Genomic DNA, 8604 nt, shown 5'->3' with positions numbered 1-8604 from the left:
TTGAGCTAAGATTGGAAGATTGTTGGTATGACTTAAAATAACAGTCTATAGAAGTTATTCCCCCCACCCAACCCCATGATGGAGGATGCAAAGAAAGGCCTCCCTACCCACCTGCCCCAGTTCCTCACAATTACAAAAATTATAAAGACAAAGAGGAATTCATTTTATTGCTTGAAAATAACAAAATACGCTATCAGGAGATCTGAGGTTTTGAAAAATTCCAGAAATATTGAAAGCTTATATCATCAGATTAACAGAGCAAACCTCAGTTCTAAAGCCAGTGCAGATTGTAACCAGTGTGCCTGCAGACGTCGAGGGCAGGGAGCGGTGCTGCGTGTCGGGGGAGGAGGTATGTGGAGACTCTGCATTTCCTGCTCAGTTTACTATGAAAACTGCCCTAAAAAATAAAGTCTATCGATAAAAAAGTAACAACAAAAAACCCCTAGTACGTCAGAGAATTTAGAGGTAGGAATGTTTTAAAGTCAGAAGCATTGCAAAAAGGAGCCAGTAAGTTCTTTGGATAACTCCTTTCTAAGCAGAAAGCAGTGAGCGCATTCACCTCCAGCATACTTGGTATGGAAAGGCAAGGACCTTCTTCAGGGCGTGTATTTTCAGCTGGGGGTATGTGATATCGCTCTCAGTGGGGGGTGGGGAAAGAGGAAGCAAAAAAAGTTAGATATGGCCACAATTTGTGGCCATATCTATGGTATTTCATTGGGCGTAAGTGGTGATTAGGGGGAAAAGTGCCTAAAAAGATTCCTTTGGAAGACAATAATGAAAAAAAGGTTGAAAAACATTGTTCCAGAGAGAAGTGAAATGCAGAAGGAATGGGAGAGAAATGGGGAGCTCCTCTTAGCACCTCCACCCTGGCCCATCCGCAATGACCAGAGACAAGCTCCCCGGAACAGAACGTCTCCCACAGACAGGGATGCTCAGTTACAGAGAAAAGCAGCAAACCAGGAATCATCAGGCTTTTACGGAAAAGCAACACCATGAAAGACAGGCACCAAACCCAATAAATACAAGCAAGAATGCCCGAGGATATAGTTACTAGAGCAAATATGATTTTAAATTAAATATAACCAGTAACCTCAGAGAGATGAGAAGATAGTACAACCATACCAGCAGGCGGTTTTTAATTAAAGAATCAGTTGTTGATCCTGACAACTAAAAATGTAATCATTGAAATAAAAGCCCTAGTAGATAAACCAAACAGCAAAATAAATAAAATAAAATAAAATTTTTTGAAAAAAATGAAAGAACAAATGTATACTTACATACAGACATGCTAGGTTAGTTTTCTAATATAAGCCCTAATGGTCCCTGCTGGTAATATAATCTCAAAAAGTTTTAGTTCACTTTTCTATAAGTGAACATAGGACATAGGATAACTTTAGAAAGTGCTTACTTGATAAGTTGCTGGGTAGAATCATTATCACAAAATGCACCTCAGCTGCACAGTTTAGCAAGTAAGACGTTTTTTCTTTCTTTTCCATTATGGTGCCATTGTCTTACTGTATGACTAAGACTTTTTTGGGGATCTTTAAGTGGGATCTTAGCATCAATAAAGAGGTTTGAAATGATTCAGTAACTTTCTAACTTCATTGCATAATAGTAGTAAGTAGAGCTCTGAGTCGTATGGAGAAGAAATAACATGTCTTAAGTCAGGTGAATAAGAACCCCTTTAATAACAGTAGCCCCCAGATTGCGTATTTACTGCATTCTACAATTAGTAGTTAATTGCAATAAGAAGCTAATTATCCACGTATTACAGCTTAACAAAGTAGAAAGGGAAAGCTTTCATGATCTTTGCAAACTTGTCAAACAACAGGAAAATTGGAATGTCCTGTAACTCCCAACTTGCCAATATTCCTTTGGACTCGTACAATGGACTTGTAGCTCAGAGAGACTTAATTGCTCTCTGGTAAAGACAGGAGCTAATATATATTGAGCACTTATATTCCGGGCATTGTGCTAAATGCTTTACATGTGTTAACCCAGGCAGTGCATCCACAGGACATCTCACAAGGTATTACGTTTATTATCCCCATTTTACAGGTGAGAAAACTGAGGCCTAGAGACGTTCAAGCAATGTGGCAAGGTCTTACGGCTGGTAACTGGCAGAGTCCAGTGTAAGTCCAGCAATCTGGCTCCAGAGCCTGTGCTCTTAACGCTCTCAACTTTGTGCAAAGTGGACACCCTTTGGGGCTGTGGACTGGAGGGCCTGAGTGCTTGGAAGAGTTTTTATGAAGTGGGTATCAAGAAATGAACTGTACTATTTTGCAGTCCAGACGTGGCAGGAAGAGTCGTTGCTGCCCAATGGAAAATGTTGATTCTGCTTTTAGCCGATTACTGTATCTTACTATTTCTCTGTTCTGTTACTTTTTCTCTTGACTTCTTTTCTTCGTTTTTTTCTGTGGATTGATATCAAGCCTGCGGAGGGGTGGCCATCAGTAACAAGCTGGCAGGCCTCATGTGCTGAACAGTGGGTACACATGGAAGAGGGATTTAGACGTAGCAGAGGGAGGCCCACATATGGTGATCTTTCACATTTCAAAGCAAAATGTGGGAAGCTTAGTTTCATTCTTTTATCATATTGATGGTTTTCAAATTACATCTGTTATTGATTTCGTTTTTGTTAAGATTTTCATAGAAAGATATATCTATACTATATTTTTTAAAAATCATAATACTAATATATACTCATTGCAACCAAATAACTAAAGATTGCAGATTTGTGTAGAGTAAAAACTTTTCACTTAGACCAGAGATTTAAATGTAATTTAAACCCATAAAATTATTGGAAGAATACATTGGTGAATTTAAATAATCTTGGCATGAAGGATGTAGCCTACGCATAAAACAATTGTTTTAAATGATGAAGGTAAACATCAATCAATATATTATATTGCAAAAGACTTTCTCATAAAAATGTACCATAAACGAACTGAAATGATTAACAAAAGCGGGGGGACAGAATTTATAACGTCTATAATAAATAGCTATTTTAAAAGTATGTACAAAGAGCTACTTCAGATCAATAAGAAAAATAAAATTAAATAGAAAAGTGAGCAAAAGGGCATGAATAGTTTACCAAAAAACCATAAAAATGCCTTGACCTTACTCATAAATAAAAATATTAATACGCTGATGATATGTAATTTTCATCTGATCACCAAAGGTGTAAACTCCTTATCATACCCAATGTTGGCAAGGATGTGAAGAAATTTAAGTATGCTCACATATTCTTAGTAGGAATGCAAATTGGTGAAACCTTTTGGAAGGCACAATAGCATTATTTATGAACATCTTAAATTCTCAGATTTATTGGCCAAGCGATTCTAGTAGGAATTAATCTAATGTACCTATTAAAACAGGCACACCAAGCATGTGTCATTTTGCCGATGTTTATAATAGGGAACTACTGCAGACAACCTAAATGTTCTTCAGAGGGGCAAAGGATAAATAAACCGAGATGTTTCCTTCTGATAAAATACTACCAATATTTAAAATACAGAAGCTGATCTAAATGTGCTTACCTGGAAAGATGTTCAGGGTTCTATGATTTAGTGAAAACAGCAATTTGCAGTACAATACCTGTGATATGATTCCATTTGGGTAGGTACGTGTTACAGTATATACCAGCCTTGGTTAGGATGCTTTAGTTCCAAGTCAACAGAACACCATGAAATTCATCAGATACCGTAATTGCACGTGTGGAGGCCAGCTGGGTTTAGGGTTAGCTTAACCTGCTGGCCCAACTCTGTTTCCTAGATTCTCCTGGCTCGGCCTCCTCTGCCGACCCCTCAGACTGGTTCTAGCAGTTCTGGGCCTCATTTTCAAGCATGGTACTCTGGAGAGGAAACCCCCCAGCAAATTTCCCTGTGGATCTCGTTGGCCTGAGCTGGATCATGGCGGTGACTCAGGAGCCCCTTCTCAGCCCAGTCCCAGGGAAAGGGAAATAAATACCCTATGCTAAACTTATGGCTTAGGCCTGGATTTTCAAACCAGTTACCAGCAAAGGAGAAAGACTTAACGTGATTGTCTGAGACCAATTAAAGTTCACCCAATAGGTGAACTCAAGGTCAATACTACCACCCCTACTCCAACCCAGACCCCTACCAAAAAAAACTCAACAAACAAAATGACAAGTGTATGTGGAATAGAAGGGAGTAAAAGGCTAGGAGGATAGATACAGATTTTTATTTTTCACTTCCTAGACTTCGACACCATTAATTTTTTTCTTTTTATTGCTGCCTGAGTCTGAATCAGGATCACAGCAGGAGTCATAGGAACAGATGGCATACTCAGAAGGACTTAATTAAGAGACTTTAATAAAGAGATTTTCTTTACCAAGGTATAGGTGAGGTTAAAAGAACAAAAAAAGGGATGGGGAAGCCTGCAGGGACCCGCCACAGCAGGAAGTTGTTCCTAGCCCGAGGCCTGAAGGGGTCAGGCCGTGGGTGGGGGCTGGGAGGGAAGGGAACAGTGTGAAGGAAGCCTGGAGCAAGCTAGTGCTGGGAAAGAAGAATCCAGAGCCTCCATGGCCTGAATGAAGGGTGAGGCCGGAAAGGAGTGCTGTGTGGGGGAACAAATAAATACCTCATGCTCGCCGGCTCCAGTAGCCAAACCCAACCAGAAATTAGAGGACAAGGGTGATGCAATCCACAGAGGTCAGCCTTTTGGGACTCCCAGAGAAGCCAAGAGAAAGATGGGGAATGGATGTTGGAGGAGGGGGACAAATGCCCCAGCACAGCGTATATATCCTAATTGAAAGCATTAATACTTTTTTTTTAATTAAAAAACACTAGAAATCCTGTCACATGTGACAAAATGGATGAGCTTTGAGAACATTATGCCTAGTGAAATAAACCAGTCACAGAAAGACAAATACAGTATGATTCTACTTATGGGGGCAGCTAAAGTAGTCAAATACACAGAAACTGAAAGTAAAAAGGTGGTTACCAGGGGCTGGGGAGAGGGAAAGATGCGGTTTTATTGCTTAATGGGTGTATAGTTTCAGTTTTGCACGGTGAAAAGAGTTCTGGAGATTAGTTGCACAGCAATGTGAATATATTTACCACTACTGAACTCCACACTTAAAAATGGTTTCTTTTTTTTTAAATTTTGTTTATTTTTTATTTTTATTTTTTTTAATGGTTTCGCTGGATTTTGGTCAATCCAATATGTGTGTCGTGGTATCTTGCTTTAATTTGCAATTTTCTCATGACATTTTATGTTGAGCGTCTTTTCAGGCGCTTCTTTGCCATCGGTATATCTTCCCTGGGGCGGTGTCTCTTGCCCCCTTTTTAATCGAGTTGTTTGTTTTCTTATGTTGAGTTGTGAGAGTTCTTTGTACACTTGGGTTAACAGCCCTTTATCATATGTGTCTTTTACAAATATTTTCTCCCAATCTATGGCTTGTCTTCTCATTCTCTTGGTAGTGTCTTTTGCAGAGCAGAAATTTTTAATTTTAATGAAATCCGGCTTATCAATTCTTTGTTTCGCTAACAACACCAAATGCTGGGGAAGAGGTGAAGCAAGGGGAACTCTCATTCATTCCTGGTGGGAACACAAAATGAGGCAGCTGCTTTGGGAGACTCTGGGGCAGTTTCTTGCAAAACTACACATATTTTTACTGTATGATCCAGCAATTGTGCTCTTTGATTTTACCCGCATGAAACGAAAACTCATGTCCATACAAGTGATTATAGCAGCTTTATTCAAAGCTGCCCAAACCTGGAAGCAACCAAGATGTCCCTCGAATGGATAACCAACCGGTGGTCCATCCAGACAATGGAATATTATTCAGTGATAAAAAAAAAAGAGCTATGAAGCCGTGAGAAGACCTGGAGGAACTTAAATACATATACTAAGTCAAAGTAAACAATCTAAAAAGGCTATCTATTACGTGATTCCCACTAAATGACATTCTGGACAGGCAAAACTGTGGAGACAGTAAAAAGATCAGTGATTGCCAGGGGTTAGGAGGAACTGAGGGGTGAATAGGCAGAGCACAGAGGATTTTGGGGGCAGTGAAACCACTTTCTATGATACTGTAATGGTGTATACATGTCATTATACATTTGTCCAAACCCACAGAATGTACACCAGCAAGAATGAACCTTAATGTAAACTATGGACTCTGGGTCATAATGATGTATCAAAGTAGGTTCATTGATTGTAACAAATGTGCCACTCTGTTGGGGGATTTTAAAATGAGGGAGCTGTGCAGATGTGGGGACAGGGAGTATATGGGAGTATATTCTGCTCGTTTTGCTCTGAAACTAATGGTGCTATAAAAAAATAGTCTATTTTTTAAAAACGAAAATGGTTATGATCGATTTTATGTGTTTTTTTAACCATGATTTTTAAAAATGTGAGTCTTTCCTTTCTTCCTCTCTCCCTAATCTCATTCACCAGGGGCAAAGACCATTAATTGTGTCCGTATTTTTAACCAAGTCTCTTTTATTTTCCACAGGTGATGATTTAAAGGCAATATGGTGCTCCGAGATTGGTCCTGACTGGAGAAATACAGATTTAAGAGCTCCCAACATGGGTGTGATACTCCCATCATGGCAGTGTGGGAGTGGATGAACTCTCCACGGACCGTGTGCGAAGAAACAGAAGAGGCTGAGGAGGAACCAGGGAAACTCATATTGAAGAGGCCAAGAGAGGAGTCAGCCAAGGAGAATGAAAAATGAACAAAGAACCAATATGAAGACAGGAACCAAGGACAGAGAGCATTTTAAAAATAAATGCATAAATTGAAACCACAGTGAGATGCTTAGGATGGCTGTTATGAAAGAAAGAAACAAAGAAAGAAAGAGAGGAAGAAAGAAAGAAAGAAAGAAAGAAATGTGATACACAGATGTTAATGAAACATCGTTCAGTCTTAGAAGGGAATGAGTTTCTGATACATGCTAGGACATAGATGAACCTTGAGAACATTATGTTAAGTAAATAAGCCAGACACCAATGGGCAAATAATGTATGAATTCACTTGTATAAGGCACCCAGAATAAGCTAATTCATAGAGACAGAAAGTAAATGACAGGTTACCAGGGGCTGGAGGGAGAGGAAGGGAGAATGGGGAGTTAGCATTGAACGGGTAGAGAGTTTCAGTTTGGGATGATGAGGACGTTCTGGAGATGGGTGGTGGGGATGGTTGCACAACAGTGTGACTGTACTTCATGCCACAGAACTGTATACTTAGAATGGTTGGAATGGTAAATTTTATGTAATGTATATTTTACCAGAATTTAAAAAAAGAATAAATGCATGAAAGGAGCCAGACACAAAAAAGTACACACTGTATGAGTCCATTCATATGAAGTTCAAGACCGGACAAATCTAATTGGTGGTGGGGGGAGAGTCGGAGCAGCAAGTACCATAATATTCATGTGTGGGTAGGAAATTGGTGGAAAAGAAAAATGAAGTGTACATTTCAAGGAGTTTGAAAAGGGGATAAATAGGGTGATGTTAGCTAGGAAAGCCTAGAATGAAGCTTTCTTTAGGAAAAGGAAAGTCAAATGTATTTTTAGTTTGAGAACAGATGGAGAGGGAAGGATGACAACACAAGAGGGGGAAGAGACAGATGACATCCGGAGGTGCGAGGGGAGAGGATGAGGAAGGGAGGGGCAGGGGCCATCCTTGGAAAGACACGGGACACCTCTGCCCCTGGGACTGAGACAGAGAGCAAGGCTGGGTACAGATTAGCTAAGTGGGGATGTGGAAGGGAAGCAAAGGAATTCTAAGTTGCCTGGTCTTTACTTCACTATACTTGACTGGTCCCCCTAACCTGTCACCAGCAGCTTTTCTCTGCAAATTCTAACCATTCTGTCTCTGAAACAGAGCTCTGCCACCAACCGCTGCTTTCACAAACATTTCTGTTGAAGTTTTCCTTGTCTGAACGTACAAGCATTTGATTAGAAGATTCTAAGGTTTATTCAAGGCACAAGATTGTGTTTCACTATGGATGTGAATTTTAAAATAAATCAGTTAGAAAATATATGTATTTTTAATGTCCTTTGTGTCCTGAATTTAAGAAACGTGGCCAAGAAATAGACGCATTTATGCCAAAATTACATTGGAAATAGAGAACTATCTGCCTTCTTTATAAAAGTTCCACTTTTTTTGTAGTGAGAACTTTTCATTCCACAAAGAAAACTGATTTCATACTTAGCTGAATTAAATATATCCACATGCACTGGATGTATCAAAATTTGGTTAGTAAGAGGTGAATATTGGAACAAGTTTCTCTGTCTATTCAGAACAGTGAAGACTTCATTATGTCGCAGCAGCTCGTGATAAGATTCTGGGATGGCTTTACGTTATGTTGTCTCATTAACTTAAAAGGAGAGGCCTCTGTTGAAAGGCAGTCGATAATGTAATAAAGGCCTAGCTAGAACCTCCTAAAAAAGCCCCTTTTCTTTTTTAAAGATTTTATTTATTTATTTGACAGAGAGAGACAGCCAGCGAGAGAGGGAACACAAGCAGGGGGAGTGGGAGAGGAAGAAGCAGGCTCCTAAAGGAGAAGCCTGATGTGGGGCTCGATCCCAGAAGGCCGGGATCACGCCCTAACGACTGAGCCACCCCGCACCC

The sequence above is a fragment of the Ursus arctos genome, unplaced genomic scaffold (genome assembly GCF_023065955.2).
Source record: "Ursus arctos isolate Adak ecotype North America unplaced genomic scaffold, UrsArc2.0 scaffold_10, whole genome shotgun sequence".
Lineage (NCBI taxonomy): Eukaryota > Metazoa > Chordata > Mammalia > Carnivora > Ursidae > Ursus > Ursus arctos.
The sequence above is the reverse complement of the archived record's forward strand: the minus strand, read 5'-3'. Positions refer to the sequence as shown.